Genomic DNA, 18141 nt, shown 5'->3' on the forward strand with positions numbered 1-18141 from the left:
TTTTTGATTATTATGTGATAGTTATTAGTTTTAAGATCATTTTTGATTAAATTTAGTTAGCGATATTTTTATTATTTTAATGGCAAATAACAATGATTTTTGTTTTGATTATTCATTTTATTTTGCTAGGTTACCTTAATCCAATAAAATCATGAAGATTAGGAGAAGTGAATGCAACGTGCGATAAATGAAACAAAAGCAACCTTAAAAATAATTAATGAATAACAGACTATAAATAAAAAAAAGTACTTAAAAAAACAACGAAGCTAACCAAAATCATGAAAATTTGAAAAGTAAAAAACTAAAGAACAAGAAGACCCACAAAAAATCAACAAAAAAAAAAATAAACAAAGAAAATCTACAGGAAGACAAAAAAAACGAGTACAGGAAAGCACACAATGAACTGAAATCAAAGAGCATACAAAAAATAAGGAATTTCCGGGATAAAAAAAGTTGCTACGAACGTAAAAAAAGTGAAAGCGAAGAAGAACGTGCGAAAACAATACCGACACCAAGCCAAGTGAAAAGAAAAATTTCAAACTCAATGAACGAGAAATTATCAGTGCCAGCAGTCACAAACATTGAACAATTGCAGCAACAACAACAACAAACGCACGCGTACGCGACCATTGCCCATGCGGATTATCACTATGAATCAACGTTCACAGCACCAACAACAACAGCACTAACAGCAACAACAAAAATATACAAACATGAGCAGAACAATGTTAATAATGAGAAAGCAAACGGAATTGATGGCGAATATGGGGAAGGCGGTCATAGTGAATTGGATGCAGGCGGTGGAAGCAACGACGCTAGAGGAGAATGTGTTGGAATTATGGACAGTAATGAATTGTATAGCTATGCATCGGTAGCTGGTTTAGGTAGTGATGATGGTGGTGGTGGTGGTGTTGGTGTTGGTGCAACTGGCGGCCCAACAGTGTTACCAATCGAAAATTATATGTCAAATGCTGCCACGGGCTCCACTTCCATTCCTGCGCACGCACCACACAAACAAGCCACAACAATTCTAAAAATTAGTAGCAATGGCAGTGGTAGAAGCAGCATTAAAGGAAGCAACATGAATAGTCCACATAAGCAGCAATTGGGTGTGCCACACCGTGACAAATTTTGCGGTTGCTTTAGTTGTTGTGAGAGTGGTGGTGATGGTGCGGGTGCACAACCGCTGACTTTTTGGCCTGCATTGTTTGCAAATTTGGGTATTTGTACGCTGCTGCTATTGGTGAGTACACATTTCATGGCATTTTTATTTGCCATTGCGCCTCTATTATAGCGCTTTATCGATTCGCGAATTTTCCTCTGCAGGTGGAATACGTGCGTGGTGCTTACAAGATTTTCGGATGGGATTATGCGAATGTAGTTTAAACTTATACAAATCAATAGATCTTAATTTTGTTTATTCATTTATCATGGTTGTACTGTGAAACCGAAATAGAAGTAGAACGATTTAAGACTTCCCCTATGGTAATTACCTGCCTAGAAGAGACATTTTTTTGGCGGTTTCCAGATCGAATAGACTAAATAGTTTTTATGCAACTCTTAGTAGATTGCGTTAGGGTGAACTGGTTGGTAAATAAGTATCTTATGAAGTGGGTCTTCTGGAATGTTGAGATGGCTTCACGAAGCGAATCTAGGGTCAAGCAGATGTCCCACAAGCCTCCATTTAATAAAAACAAAATATTGTGACGAATATTAGCATCACTGTGATGTAAGTAAATAATCACAACAACAAAAAAGCAAGCAGCCACACTTATGTACATGTAAACATTAAAGCAAGCAGCCACAGATATGTACAAGGCAACGAAGAATATTCCGTACAATTCACCAGCAGCTCAAAGCGAAGAGATTATTTCACACGCACATATGCAGTCAGCAGATAAGATCGAAGAAGAAGAAGAAGGAGAAACAATCACACATTACGTTATCATTAGATAACAGCAGAAGTTGTTACTCACACATACACACGCATATCGCTAAATAACCAAATATGAGATACAACTGTTCCAGAAGGCATGTTCCTGAAAAGTCTAGACATTAGGAGAAATATGAGAAAGAGGCAACAGAGAGTATGAAGGCAGCGCTAGCTGAGGAATAATGAATCAGTTTGATTTAAACACGCTTTAAGGCGACCAACAACAATCGTAAGGCGACGGAGCGAACTCCATTGGCATAGCCAGGGTAATAAGCGTCGGTGATAGTGGGGATTTAAGGATAAGCTTGACTACCTTCCTGTAATGATAATTTTAGCAGTGGCGGCTTCTCATAGAGTAGTTGTGCGGTCGTTAGCTGTAACAAGAATGCGAGGAATCGATTACTTGGGGATCACTGGCTTGATACCACCGTTGGAGGAGTTAAATGCGGAGTTGCAACAGCAGAAACTTCGAAGGTCGATCAATGGACTGAGGGGAAGCGTACCTTAATGACACTAGGTAGCCCCTTTAGCTGTCGAACGGGTCTGCGGATAAAGTCAGGGTTGAGGGGAAACGGTCGCGTGTCCATAAGGTGGAAGGCCCTTCCCGCTTAGCTTGGGCACGGACGAGATAGCATGAAGGCTTGAACCGTTGCCCTCGAAAGCGAATGCTAACAGCAAACCTATTTATTTTACCCACGCTTCGAGTTGAGATATGAATTGCTTGATTTCGCACCTCAGCAAATTTTACCGTTTTGCGGTATTTTTGCTATTGCTGCCCAACTGCGCGATGTTTGCGATGTCTACAGAGGAGGTTTCCCTTCGTTACAACCCCACATAGACTGAATGAGTCCAAAGTATTACAATCCCTTAAGTCGGCCGCTTTGCAGCCCCCAGTAGATGTATACTAGACCTTACGAGCGCAGAGCATGGACACATGCAGTTCCTTCCTGCAGCCTACGCTTCCTGCGTCCAGAACTAGGCGAAATTACTTCAGTCGCGACTCGCTTGGATCTCCCGAGGATTTATCCAAAGTAGAGCTCGGTATCATTCGGAGCTTTATCGTTGCTACTCAACGATTCTCTAAGTAGCTAGATCTAAGTCACCGTTATTTTTGGTGTATGTGGTATCACAACGGACCTTCATGTTGTCCAAGTGAGCTGTCCTTATCAGGGCAGCTACCACCTAACCTAACCTAAACTAAGTGGGTTGCTATAATAATGTATAAATACTGCTCCCAATTCAGCATTGGGCTTGTGGCCCGCGTCATGAAAACCAATAGCAATGAAGAAAAATAAAAGAACCTAGGAGAAAATTGATCGTTACCTAAATGCCCCAATTCCTAAAGAGAGAGGTACTACTGCCTATATGGACGATGTCTTCGTAAATAAAAACGCTGTCATCTCCGTCCTACAAAAATATGACGCACCAGGCAAATAAGTGAGTAGACGGTGGTTTTGGCTTCTCTCCTTTGACCTTCATTGCAACTTCAAAGAGCGAAGCCTCGGCTTGGTTCTCAACGATCATGAGTCCCAACAGTACCTAGTCTAATAAGATCCCACATAAATTGACTGCATGAGTATTGAGGAATGTTACATATCTCTACAGCCTCCGGAGGATAGCTGCTGCTTTCACATGTGTTCAAATCCGTTAAGCCAGTTCTAAAAATACTTTGCTTGATTGGAGCCAGCTCACCGAGCAACTTATTTTCTTTAACGATACACCAGCGCACATGGCTGAGTTTGTTCTTCTCGAAAATTTATTTGCCTAAATTCAAAAAGTGGGCCTTGCTACGCTTTTCTTTCTCCAACCCATGCTCTTCTAATTTACTTTCTTTTCCTCTTCCTACAGCCACTCATACGCACATTCACACTTCCGCTTCCACCCCACTTCCACATCCACTCCCGCTCCCACTCCCACTACCACTCCAACTCACTTTCCCACTCAAACTCACATTCCCACTCCTACTTCCAATCCCTCAACTAGTCCCAATCCCACTCCTATTTCTTGTTCCTTGTCCACTCCTACTTTCACTCCTAACTCCCGCTCCCATTCCTACTCCCACTCTCACTCCCAATACTTTATAATAAAACACGTTTTTGGAATCACGCTCCTACTTCGCAGGCCAGCTCTTAAACCTCGTGTTATTGGGCTTCATGCATAAAAAGTGAACTTAAAGCCGATTTTTTAGCTAAAATGTAGCTTCTTTGTTGTTGCTCACTTTTTATGCTTGGGACCCATTATAATACTTCTCAAATCAAATTACATTAAAACTTTTTTCCAAAAACTAAATTTAGTTTTTCTTCTTCACTTCACAGGTTCATTTCTCTGCCTCACCATAGAAACATCCAGTGATGGAGGAAGCGCAGCGGGCGTTGTCAGTGATCCACATGCTTGGCCTTACGCGCAAAATGCATACATATCGACACAACAGCAACAACAACAACACAAAAACCAACCACATAAACTTACACCGCAACCCAGTTTTACAAGCGTGCATCCATCAAAGTTATACAAATCCAATGAGCCGTTACTGGAAGAAACAAACACAGGAGGAGTGCATCAACTACAAGTAGCACAAGCTACTGATGAAGCCAAGCTAAAACCACACGCTAGAAATAGTGATTTCCATGTGAATACGCCCCAAATAAAGTGGCAAGCAGATGAGAGAAGACTGAAATTTAATAGCACAGGAGAAGTAACGGAAGGTCGAGCAGCACCAGCCGATATAACAGTTGCTAAGCAATTTGGGTTGATGTCGAAACCGGAAACAGAAACATACATTGACAACAGACATGCCAGCAAGTTGTGGTCGTCAAACATAGAAACTCATTCACAGCAAGCAGCAATGGAAGCACAAGCCTATGGAGGAGCTGCTTTTGGTGCCATTGGCAATGACATTAACGTTGCTGATATTAATGCTAATACTGAAACGGGTGCCGGTATTGGTACGGGAGTGGGTGGCGAGGATGATGATAATGCGGCTGCTTGTGCATGGGGTGGTGAAAATGTGGCGCTACAACGTACTGTGGAGGATATTTGGGATATAACGGTTTCATTGAACATACTCTACAAGGAAAATTGGACAAAGTGAGTTGTTAGCTTTAAAGGAGTATTTTTGCAGGGTGTACATGCTTATAGGGTCTTGTATGAAGAAAAATGCTCCGTGAAAAGAAAATAGAAAACTAAAGGGTGCGATTTTGTGAAATGCTTTTGATAAGATAAAAATATCTTTTGAAAAGGCCTTTACGCATAGAAGCATTTTTCCTTCTACGGGCTATGGTGCTTAGAATATTCTTGCGGAAGACCTACCTCTTACGATAGGGCGATATAAGTCCACAGACCTAGAACGTGCGACGTGGTTATCGTTCCTGAGATAATGTCTTAAAGTTGCTGATTTCCGGAACGTACCAGATTAATATTCGGCAAAGAACCCTCATCATCGATACTGCTCCCCAAAAAATTCATTGAGTATTTTAATCAGCGAAGAAGAAGAAGAAAAGAAGAATAATTTTATTAAAAATAATAAGAAAAAGAAAAAAGAGAAGAAGAAAAAGAAGAATAAGAAGAAAATTAAATTAGAAGAAAATTTAATTGAATTAAGAAGAGGAGGAAAAGAAAGAAGAAGAGAGAGTTATATAGGAAGAAGAGTAATAAAAAGTATCCGAAGGTGAAGAATAAGAGAAAGAAATAGAAGACAAAGAACTTTGTAAATAAAGGAGATTCAAGCAAAGCTCAAACGGTTAGGTTAGCGCATGTACGTTTTTTCTAAGGGAGACAGCGGTTGACCAACATCTACTAGGATGTTGTTGCTGTTTTATCAGTGCTTCGCCCCATCAAATAGGTGCGACCAGTCATCAATGTCATCTAACGGGAGTCCAATGAAACTTGCTGTTTCAGCGGGGTGGACCATGTCATCTACTAGGATGTCGCAGTTTTATGTCAAGTAATCGACATACCCTGTGGCCTTTATAAGCTCAGTCCAAAAGATAGGAAGCAGCCGGTTCGACTAGATGAAAGACAAAGCTTGTTTTGAATAATGCCAAGCTTGAGATAAACTAACTGTAATTGAGTTTTAATCTAGGTCATCTAAGGCATTTGCTAACAGCGTCTAGATAAATAATTCAAGTGCTATAAAATTGAAATGAATACATTCGTGATTTGGGACTTATTTACTTACTAAATTGCCGCCTGACCGTTGAAACAGTCATGGCCGTCCAATAAGTTGTGCCAGTGGCTCCTTTGTTGAGTTATCTGGCGTCAATTGGTCACACCAAGGGAATTTAAATCGTTTTAGACCTGGTCTTTTCAACAGATTGCGGACCGCCCTCTTCATCTGCTTCCATGGGCGGGTACCGATTTCATAGCCGCAGCATCATCTTCAATTCGGATAAAATGGCATAGCCAGCGTACATACTGTGTTTTAATACGCCAGACTATGTAGTTATCTGCGCAAAGCTCTATAGCTCATCATTAAATCTTTTTCAGTACTTTTACTGGGAAGAGTTATTCTCAGTTTGATTTCAGGCCGATGATATCAGTATCATCCAACATACTTATCTGCAACTGCCGTCTTCTTCTTCTTCTTGTAACGATAAAGAACCCTAAGGTTTTGGGAACTGCTAGTGGTGTTGATGATATTTTCAAGGGCATCAAGTGGTTAATAATCAAAGCTTCCGCAACTCAATTGAAAACCTCCCTTACGCGAGGCGAATCCTGTTAGATATATGCATGCATCATATACATATTTAGCAGGCGAGGCTCCTGGTATCTCCAAGTTCCTCATGAAACTAGGGTATGGGGAGCGGCATGGCCTAGCACGTTTAATGTGGTCATATTAAATCGTTCCCGAAATGGTCGGGCTGGTATGTTAATGGTGGTTGTTACCAGAACGTACCGGATCTATAACCCGCGAAGAACCAACAATATCGATAACAATTTACAAAACCTTCGGGGAGTGTCCTCATTGCCATAACAAAAACAACATAATCTTTTTTCGGATATTGATCTATGGCGTGTCTGAAAAAAAGCACCATTTAGTTACCGTCTAGGCATTTGCCGCTGTGCGGATATTGAACACGATTAAATTCAGAATGCGTGGCTTAATAAAAAGGTATTTAGTATGTGCTAGTGAAGAACACCATCTATTAAGGCCTTGAAGTGATCTAGAGTGCACTGCATTTCGACCAAGACTTTACATTGTCTTACACATTTTGCTTGAGGTCGAATGAAGTTTGGAGCCACTTCGCAGTTGTCAAACAATTCTTCTTCTTCTTTTCTTGTCGTCTTAGTTCGTAATGACGTTCCAACGGATTGGAACCCCAAAAGAAAATATTTTTAGCTTAACATTACCGTGTGATGAAAAAAACACACGCCCTTGAGGAGTGCACACCTTGCCTTCGGTTTGAAAAAAAGATAAAATTTTTTCGCAGCAGCTTTACCAAGTATACCAAAGTTGTTCAAACTTCTACAATATCTTTCTACTTCAAGAAATAGAACCACAAAACTGGTTCCCTTTTTAATAATATTTGGCGGCCGTCGTGGTGTGATGGTATCGTGCTCTGCCTACCACACCGATGATGCTGGGTTCACGCCCCGTGCAAAGCAACATCAAAATCTTAGTAACAAGTTTTTTCAACTAGAAGGCAATTTTTCTAAGCAGAGCCGCCCCTTGGCAGTATTTGGCAAGCACTCCGAGTGTATTTCTGCCATCAAAACCTCTCAGTGAAAACTTATTCGCTTTGCAAATGCCATTCGGAGTAGTCATAAAGCAAGTAGGTCCCGTCCCGCGAATTTATAGGAAAAAGAAACTCAGCCTAAAATCTCTTCGAAGGTTACACTTACACTTAGAGCATTTATACTTACAGCTGTACAGGTAAGAGGGATGTAGTTTACACCTCGCTTAGACGCCTACAATTATCTCAGCCTAAATACTTCTGGATTCACGAACGAATACTTTTCCCCATGATGATGGGGGATGGGAAGGAGCGAGAAGGGTTAAGAGAAGAGAAAAACAAAATACGGTTAAAATATGAGTAGGCACGAAGGAATTGTGGAACGAAAGGTGCTTAATTCAAAGAAAAAGAAGACTTAGGAATACTTGGGAATACCGAAACGGAGAGAAAACGAAGGGGGAGATATTGAAAATTAAGAAAAATATAGGTGAAAGAGGACACAAAAGTAAAGGAATTGAGTACATGGTAAAATCTAGAGGGATGGAAGCTTCGATGATGTGCAGTTGGCGTAAATGCTTGAAGGGATAGTAAGAAAATTAAAGATGCGTAGAGAGTAAGACAGAGATAACACACGTCAAATTATTTAATTATGGAAAATGGTAAATATGTACTTTGTTTACACCTAAAATGAGTGTTGCAAGGTACTCTCCTATAAGATACCTTAACTAAATATATTTGCATAAGACCGAAACCAAAAATTGCATTTATTGGGCATTTGAATTTAATTAAATTTGTTACTTAGCAAATGTAATTCAATTAATTTCATTAACCCTTTCACTACCGCCAGCTAGTACGCATTACAAATATATTTCTGAGTAATTGTAATTACTGTGAGGAGCACTTTAGTGAAAGCAAAAATTGTCTCCTTATATGGGCGTGGTCAGAATTTCATGTCCACCTGAGTGGACATGAGCAGTCAAGGTAGTCAGTTTAATGCAGTAAAGTCTATCAAATTTCGAACAGAGGAAAACAATTTAAATAATTTTACAACCAAATTCAGTTTTATTAGAGAAAAGGTAAATATGCCTTACAGTTTATGAGTTTAACGGTTTATTTCAAGGAAACTATTTTGAATGGTATTCATAAAAACAGTTGGAATTTCGACGAATGCAGAGGTGGGCATTGCATTTCGTGCAATAAAAGTACGTTTTTTGTTTGCATCCTTCCATTTTACAACGAACTGCATTGCTCTGTGAAGAATCAAACTTTGGTAAATGGCCGCTTTAGCCATAACGCGTATCAATCGGTGGTTGGTGGAAATACTTCAGTCTCTTAGGTACTGGTTCCTCGTCGTTGTCTAAGGTATTTGAAGATCGACGTCGTTTACTTGCATTTTGAGAACATTGAGGGTATGTGCATGATACTGTCAAAAGAGTATTTGCCAATCTTTTTCTGAAAGCAAGTAAATCCATTTGGTCCTTCTGGGGTATAGCATCTTCATCTGCGTCTGCTTTATATTCGAACCAACTCGCAACAATTGCTATATCGAAGAAATGCATGATCACTCGAAGGGTCCACTTCTTAGATTTGATAAAAATACGGTAGTACTACAACATTTGATCAAAAAGATCCACACCTCCCATACCATTATTATAGAGCTGCACAACTTCAGGTCTTTCAATATCAATAAATTGTTTTTCTTTTTTTATCGTAACGTTGCATCTTGTCCTTGACGCCGATTCCTACAAAGTTAGATGCTAAGTAAACACCTTTGTTGTCGAACCATTTTGTTACAACAACTTTTCCATCGCGGCTTACAACTTGTTCTGCATATCCGCGACCTTTCTTTCGCATAACAGCATCCGTGGAGAGAGGTGGATTCTGGAAACGATTACCGCGAATTGTGTCAGCAGCAAAGATTTTCCTTTTCTCAAAAATTTCAAGTAAAGAATATGTGGTGAAGAAATTATCTGTATAAATTTTGTGACCAACAGAATCCTGGGGCACTCTTTTTAGAAGTTCCAACGTGATTGAGGCACCAAAACCAAGTTTGCTTATAACATTTACATCAATTTCAGTGGATGAACCCTGGTACGCAATGAAATCATACGGCATACCACTTTTTCCACAAAGAATATAAAGCTTTATTCCCCATGGACAAGGCTTACCACGTATATACTGTTTTATTCCCAGGCGCCCTTTAAATGGAATAATCTGTTCATCAACACAAAGGATTTCCTCCAGCTCTTGCTCCAATAACCTTTTCCGAATAGAATCCATTATAGGTCTTACGCGATATAATTTATCTTGGGTTTGTGGGGGTAGGCTAGTATCCACTAAATGCAAATGTGTTCGCAGCTCATAAAAACGAATACGTGTCATATTGTGAGCAAATAATGGTAGTGCTGTACCTGTCTCCCAAAACATTGCTATGCGTGGAAACTTCAATATACCCATAATACAGTGTAAGGCAAAGAACTTCCGAATTTCTCCAGGACTAGTTGGTCGAAAGTTTGATTCTTTCTGCACACCATAAAGATTAGTGAAGTTGGATGCATCTTCAAAAAATTGAGTCGGCAAGTATTTGTGGAAATACTCGTACTCACTTTTGACTCCTGTAGACAACTTAACAGGTGGGGAAAAATTAAAATCAGCAAATCGGTCATTACTCCGGGAGTGCCTCCATTGAATGTCACTTTTCTGAGTTATATTTGCCCAATCAAAACATTCATTTCCCGCTTCTGCTTCTGGTATACTTGCTTTTTAGTAGAAACTGAACGCAATACTCTCACGGAAAAATACTCATTTTGTGGAACATTCTCTTCGCTCCTTATTGAGGATGGTGTTGAAAAAGATGTTTGTTGAGGACGTGCATCTGGTTGATTTTCGAATGCTGCACTCAGATCTCGTTCCGTTTCACTTTCCTCACAACTCGTATCGACACTTTCCACCTCTTCATCTCCTTCATTACGTTTCCTAGTTAACGCTGCGGAATCAATTTCGTCATTATCCGACTCATCGTCGAAATCTGAGAAATTATTTAGAAGGTCAAACATCTCGTTTTCTGTCAACATTTTGTGCCTAGCCATCATAACGTTTTCCTACAAAGTATTATTATCTTCCCTTAACTCACAACTCTTGACTACTCATGTCCATTATAAAGGACATAAGGTTTTATGTTTCTAGAAAACTCACCTGTATTCCAATCTTTTTTCACTTACAACCGTTCAAAGAGAGAATTTCGAGCTAAAAAAATACCGTTGGCACAAATAAACATAAAAATTGTTTATTACAAATAATTAAAGAACAAACGCACCAAATATAATATAACAACCTTCCTTCACAAAAGTCTGCATAATATTGACAAAATTTTAAAGCAATTACCGGGACACTGTTTTTATACTCAAAATAAACCGCTAGGCCTCTTTTCATAGAAAATGATGCTTAAGAGCTTCAAATTGAAAATAACAGTCGCTTCAAAGTCATGTCCACTGTAGTGGACATCAGTATCGAAAGGGTTAAAATAAATTTTCTTCTTTCTAATACCTCCAACAATTACGCTGCCCTTAACTTACAATCTGAAATTTACTTCCTACTATCACAATTCATCTCCTACACACACACACATACACACACCCACACACATACCCACGCACCATAGATTGGCTGCCTTGGAGATTAATAAATTTCAAGATCAATTAGTCGAACGGCTTGCCATGGATTTGACGCTATCAACAGCAGGCACTGGTGCAGTGGCTGCAGATCCCGCTATAACCAATAATGCAAACTTGAGGCTACAACAACAACAAGATATTTCACAACATCCACCCTCGCAGTCTTACGATTATCAAAGCATGAAATCGGCAATAAGTAAACATTATGGTAATGATGCAGCAAATGCACAACAACAACAACAACGTGAACGTTATTGGCAATTACAAGCAGAACGACAACGTCAATGGCAATTGCAAAAGCAACAACAACAATTTGAATGGAATTTTGCCACATCGTTTCTATATTCGTTAACTGTTGTGACAACAGTGGGTAAGTTTTGATGAAAAGTTTGTTTATTTTTTTTAATTTCCGGTCAAGAATAATAAAAGTGCAATGAAAGGCTTTAGAAACTTGATTATTTTGATTTAATTCGAATCGCGCTGAAGTTTGCTGGAAAGAGTGGAATGAATTTGCACTTCACTTCCCGCTTTGTCAGCTTAACATTTCTTTTACCTGTCTCCTAGGCAGATTCAACTCCACGCTCCACATTGGCGGGTTTGCTTTTCCTCTACATCTTCTTACGGGAGAAGCTCTGTGGAAAGAAATCATAAGCGTCTTTGGTAGGAAGTCATTGGTTCCCGCATTTATTTGCAAATTGCTTTATAGAGTATAAGAAAATAAATACTTGCCTCTATCATTTATATCGTCTCTCCACTCATCCATCTCCAGCATCCGCACCTATGACCAGCCGCCTTTTGCTCCCCTCCACTTCCACCAGCCTCTTGCACTCGCCTGGCGTTGCCTCTGCAGTGTGGGGAATATAGGAGGATGCCTGAATAAATACCTTATTATGCTTCCGCTCGAAAGCCACGACTGTAATGTCGCCAGTAATGTAGTTAGGCAGCTGTTTCCTTTCCGTTATTGCAGCTACCAATATTTTCACAAATACAAATTTCTTCCGATTGCGCGTAGTAAACGCCAAATTAGTGCGCGTTGAGCCCAGAAACCTTTCATCCCGTTGAGAACCCAGGCTCCTGGATTAAAGCTACGGTAAACGGACCCTGCTTAAGAGTTGGGAGAAGCTCGCTGGACGCCACTTTACTCTGTTGAGGGGTTATCTGTAAGACTTGCAACACCATTGGGCTGTTTGTCCCCCTCCAACAACCTCATACTCTTGCCTTTTTGGTTTAAGGTTTTCGAGGTCCTCTGCAACCTCTCACCATTCTAGCATGTTGGAATTGTTATTTTTGGGACTTCATCTCCTGAGTCGCAGATAAATTTTGCCTGTGCCCCAGGACATTTTCACAAGCTGCATTCACAACATATCCTCCATCTGATTGTTTATTCGGAAGTTATAGAGCTGACTTTCCTTCGTAGACCAAGATACACAAATCACAGCGTATTTTCCCTCTTCACCATGCATGCTATTCATCTTCCAGTATCATCTTGAGCTTTAAGTTTATGCTCCCTTTCGTTTGTCACATCACCCATCCTCTCGAGTACAGCCGAAGTCTTAGTCTTACCTCCCGTTGGCACTGCCGAGAAAGCCGGAGTCTTAGAATTACCTTTCTTTGGCTTATCCTACTTTCACGTCCTCCCTCTAATTTGCAGCTTTACCTTCGAGTAAGTGTAGCCCATTTATCCAACAGTTAAAACCTATTTGTCTCGTCTATGCAGCTCGCCTTCTGTTCAATGTTGCTTTTGCATTCTGAAGCTCAAAGTTGCTTCGTCCTCTTACTGGTTGCAATACCGAGTGTTTTTTGCAGCAAAACTTTTCAACTGCTATACACAATGGTTTTTGTTATTGATATTAGAGAAAATTTGTAAAGATTACAAACGGCGATGGGTACTAGGCCATGTTTCTGGATTTCACTTTTTCATCAGCTAGTTTTTCGGAAACTGAGAATTGAAATCGAATATCCAACATACATATCAGTGCAAAGGCAGATGCCTTTACCTTCTTAGCCATATGAATGTCCCGTTGCTTGCTTTACAATTGGTCTCTAAGAATTTGCTTTTAGTTTCTATTCCTTTTATTCACCACTTAGGCACATACACTCTGTATGTAGTTTATGCCTTCGAAATACTTCTACCACCCAAGGGGCATATTCTAAATGCTCACCCTCCAGGTCTGTTAGGTCGACTCCTGCTCCCAAGCGTTGGATAATTCTTAGTGCTGCATGGTACTGCGAGAGAGCTATCTTACTCCCTCTACTTTCGCTCTCCTAAGCCGCCGCTTTGCTGATAGCACTTTTGTTTTCCTTGGCTTGGGACTCCTTTCTCCCTCCTCTCATCTTTCGTATTAAGTTTTACAAGATCTTGAGTTGTTTATCTTGGTTGTACATGTACATGCACGACTCCACGGGCTCAGCGGGCTATTATTGAATCAATAAATTCATGACAGGGATTTAATACTTTTTACCTTCCTCCGTTGCTTTCATTTCAGGTTATGGCACCATAACACCACGCACTACGCTAGGACGTATGGTCACTATTGTCTACGGAACATTTGGCATACCACTCACCTTGGTCTATCTCTCAAGCATCGGCAGCATATTGGCCAAATTGGCAAGTGGTTTCTGCGAACATCTTTTGTGTTGTTGTTCTTGTCGTTCAACTATGAATAAACGGCACGCCATATTCGGTTTCAAGAGTCAACAAGTGTCTGATAAAAAGTGTAATTTTAAAATACAACAACTACAAAGCCAACAACATCATCAGCAACTGCAATCGGCGCAGCAACATCAACAACGCACAACAAAACCCGCACAATCCGCCCACTTCCCCTACTGCTACGTACGCCCTCCAGCTGATGACGCGCTCAGCTATGGTGAGCACTCAGCTCCACCACTCCCATCACATTCAAGCGGCACACGTGCCAACAGCATACCCACACTACGCTGGTCTTTGGCGCTGCCGCTTGCATTTTGCGTTATGTTGTTGTTGGCGTACATAGCATTTGGCTCATTGGTCATGGTATTATTGGAACAATGGTCACTGTTTGATGGCATTTACTTTTGTTTCATGAGTCTAACCACGATTGGGTTTTGTGATCTTTTGCCAGGTGCACATGCTCATCAACCTACTACAGCAACCAGCTCAAGCTCTTCTACTTTGGTTGTGTGGTTTTGTTCGGCGTACATATTGAGCGGTTTAACGCTGACCTCAATGTGTGTGAATATGTTGCATGATGAATTCTTGCAACATATGCGTGTTGTTGTGAAATTCAAGCAAATGACAACTGAGAAGAGTGCAGTAAAGGAACGTAGCTGCTACGGAGCACCGCCTTGACGATGCGGTGTTGAATGCGGACAGACGTTGACGCTAAGCTTGTTGTTCAGTCATAAATGTCTACGACTGATGACATTGCTACTGCTGCGTGATGGGGTGAAGTTTCAACAACAACGAGTAGTAGATGAATACAGTGGTGTATGAGGATGTGTGCGTGAGAGATGTGTGTATCAATTGGGTTAAAAATGTGTGCCAAAGTGAGATCATATTTTAAAAGGTGAGTACTAAAACAACTCTGAAATTTTTTAACTAAATGAGGGCAGAAATAAGAAGACGATTAGCCTGACGACGACTAGAAGATCACTAATCAATTTTATAGATACTACGCCGACTTATATGAGTGGGCGAAACTCAGGAAGGTCTTTTCGAGAAATGCTGCTTTATTGGCGTTACTGGAGCGAATCTGAATCTAGTGAGCCTTTTCTTCAATGGATACGACCAGACCGGTCAGTGCAGCATCTTCCCGGCGTAGGTCGGCGCTAAAACAGATGGTGTATATGGCTACTATCCAATGGTGTAAATGTTAAAGAATTTAATAATTACTTAGCTAGTGAGGGGCATATTAGCGCGCCAACTCTTTCACTGTGAGGTGGTGGTTTGTCAGGGATTTATTTGTCACACTCGCAGTGTCCTAAATATTTTATTACAAGAATGTCTGGCAACAGGAAGACTTTATGATTCCACTGGCTTCTTGCTCTTTGCTTTTGAACAGGTGTAGGTCGAGCTAACTAAGCAAGCGCAGGGCCGACGCCATCCCTTAGTGTCGTATTACTTTTCCCTATTTCTGTATTCCGAAAATACCAGATATGCAGAGAAGAAATTTGATGACACCATGCACTGTGCTCAGAGTCTTGAATCCGAGATATATTTTTTTTATCAATTTCGAGATCAATGTAGACTAAGGAATATTTGGGTTTTGCTTTCCAGCCTTAGCATTTGTGATGTTGTTGGTAGCGGGTGTTTAATCACGGTTCTGTTTACGTAAACACCCTATAAGCTGAGAGATGTGAGAAGAACTGAGAACAGTTTCCATAACCAATTGGTCCCACACCATTGTCTTATATCGAGGGGACTGAGTGCACACTATAAATATTCTGACCATACCCAGCCTTCCGACAACATATGCTTTCTTATTAGGGCACTGGCAAGGATAGCAGATGTAGGAAAATTGGGTTGAAGTAGGAAGCGATTGAGCATGATTTGCAATCGTGCCTTGCGCTCGTCAGGCTACGTCCCCAGCTATAAAGAGCGATACAGTTATAAGATCTAGAAGCAGAAAGTGACATGGATGCTAGAAAGCTTTTAATATTTGTCAAGAAGACGGAAGACGGTTTACAGTTTGGTCGTTAAGCACACTTTGGTAAAACTACGGACTAATTCAGTCTGTGTAAAGTCCGCACCGACCGGCCGGTTGAACCTGATCTAATCTTGCGTAAAGGCTTATGGTTGACCATGATTTGCCCACGCTAGCAAGTAAACTGCTGGTACTTAGATCCTCCTCTTATTTGGTCCATGCTTTTAAGCACACTCTGATATTGTACATAAAGTTATAGGGCAGCACGCTTCGGGAAAGTGAGATAACGAGGAGGTTGCGTAGATTTTATTTTAAATCTCGCTTATTTAATGCACTAAGCAGCAAACGAACTCTGTGTGATTTCCAAAATCAAGTTACGCTCTTGTTTTTGGAATAACAAAACCGGCTCTATTGAGATTAGTAAATGTATTGCGTCAAATCCCTGTAATAAATCCAAAAGATTTTAAGGTAGACTTTGAAGACCGGCCATAGATCTCGATGTCGGTTCCTCTTCGCAACATTTATAGAATTACACGCGTATATATAGGGCAGAAAATTTCTATAGCTTACTTTAAGATCTATATTTTAAAGCTTTTATTAAAATTTTCTATGTCTTTCTTCTTTCACTTCTTCAGCTATTCATTGTCACAAAAGAGACATTTATCTACGTTTGATTTATAATTATATTTGTTGATAATGTCAGATGGAGTAATTAACTTTAATTCGCACAAGGAACCGAGCATAAATTCTTATCATATGTCGTCCCTACTTATATTGGCCAGCCAAGCTACACGTCAGGTGAACTGATCAACGCCAAGTTGTTTTTGCTACTGGAAGTGTGACATATTTAATTGCACTGCCAGTATTTCAAAAGTCACATCAACGTGACTATAAATTTAATTTAATTTCACCATAAATTGAGAGAGGGCTTAAAATTTGCGCTGAGCTCCATTTCTTTTGGTGGTATTAAATTCATTACTTTGGCCTACTTTGTGCAACCTTAGAAAGCCGTGAAAGCAGCTGAACATGCTGCGAGGCAATGACTACTTATGATTTGTGCGAGTACGAGTGTGAGTGCGAGTGCTACTAGAGTGGCTCAGCGCAGCTCAATTTCGTGAAACTTTAGGAAACGTGACAGCAGCGCAACATGGCAGAACGTGAGTATCAACAGCAGCAGTGGCAGCACCTAATGCTCTTTTCATTGTTATTCCTCGTTTTTGTTGTAATGTAAAGTATGTATGTACACTCACGCGCATACCTATAGCATACGTTGAGAAAGACTAAGAACGAAAGCAAACCAAACCACAGCAAGGCCAGTGTATGCGAAAGTTGACAGTTGCTTGACAGTAGACAGTGAACCTTGAGCTATAACAGTCGCTAAAATTGACAGCTGAGCTGGCATTGTCACGGTAGTTGTGGTTTCAGATAACGACTACTGAAAAATGTAAGAAGAGAGAAAGAGCGAGAAAATTTTATGAATCTACGGTGCTGGTAAGGTGGTAGTGAGGATTATGTTGCGGTTGCATTACACGCCGCTGTCATTTAAAACCTTCAATATTTAAATGATTATTTTAAATATGTAGCTATGTACGTCTACAAATATTTTAATGGGGTATTATTTATTAATTGATTTTTTAGTTTTTTTATTAAAGCAGGCACAAAATTGTACAATATTTCAAATAAGTGTGTTAATATGTAATTCTGGCAAAAAAAAAATATTCTTATTAAAATATCTAAAGTTGTGCAAATATATGTACAATAAAATTTCAAAAAAATGCAATATGCAAATTAAAATTACGCAAATAAAAAAAGAATAAATTAAAAAAAATTATTTTTGAGTTACTAAGCTGAATTATTTGTGACGAATACTAACAACACTAAGGGATACTATCATCTCTAAGCCGATACTGAGCAGTGACTTGTATGCACATAACCAAATTAATCATTAATTCTACACGTATGTCCATACAAGCTGCGGAGAGCAACGCACAAACACATCCATATATCTGAAAAGTAGGCAATAATTTGTGCAAGTATCACTCACATATACAAGCGCATATGAGAAGCTATACACGCGCATCTGTAGTTATAATTTTATAGCTAGTAACTAAGTAAATTCTGGAAACGCCTAGAAGTATGGAACGAGGAAATCGAATTGCATAAAAGAGCGCAATCTGAGCAATCAGCATTGAGTTTGAGTTAAGCACACTATCTGTCGAGAAGTAGTAGTTATTGTG

At 40.0% G+C, this 18141-nt stretch overlaps 1 pseudogene; it reads left to right on the top strand.

The window, feature by feature from the left end:
- The window catches only part of LOC137235796 (uncharacterized), a 601114-nt pseudogene extending 583333 nt beyond the window's left edge, over positions 1-17781 (top strand).
- Positions 17782-18141: the final 360 nt, after the last annotated feature.

Source organism: Eurosta solidaginis, unplaced genomic scaffold, assembly GCF_040869045.1.
Source record: "Eurosta solidaginis isolate ZX-2024a unplaced genomic scaffold, ASM4086904v1 ctg00001022.1, whole genome shotgun sequence".
In the NCBI taxonomy this organism is placed as follows: Eukaryota; Metazoa; Arthropoda; class Insecta; order Diptera; family Tephritidae; genus Eurosta; species Eurosta solidaginis.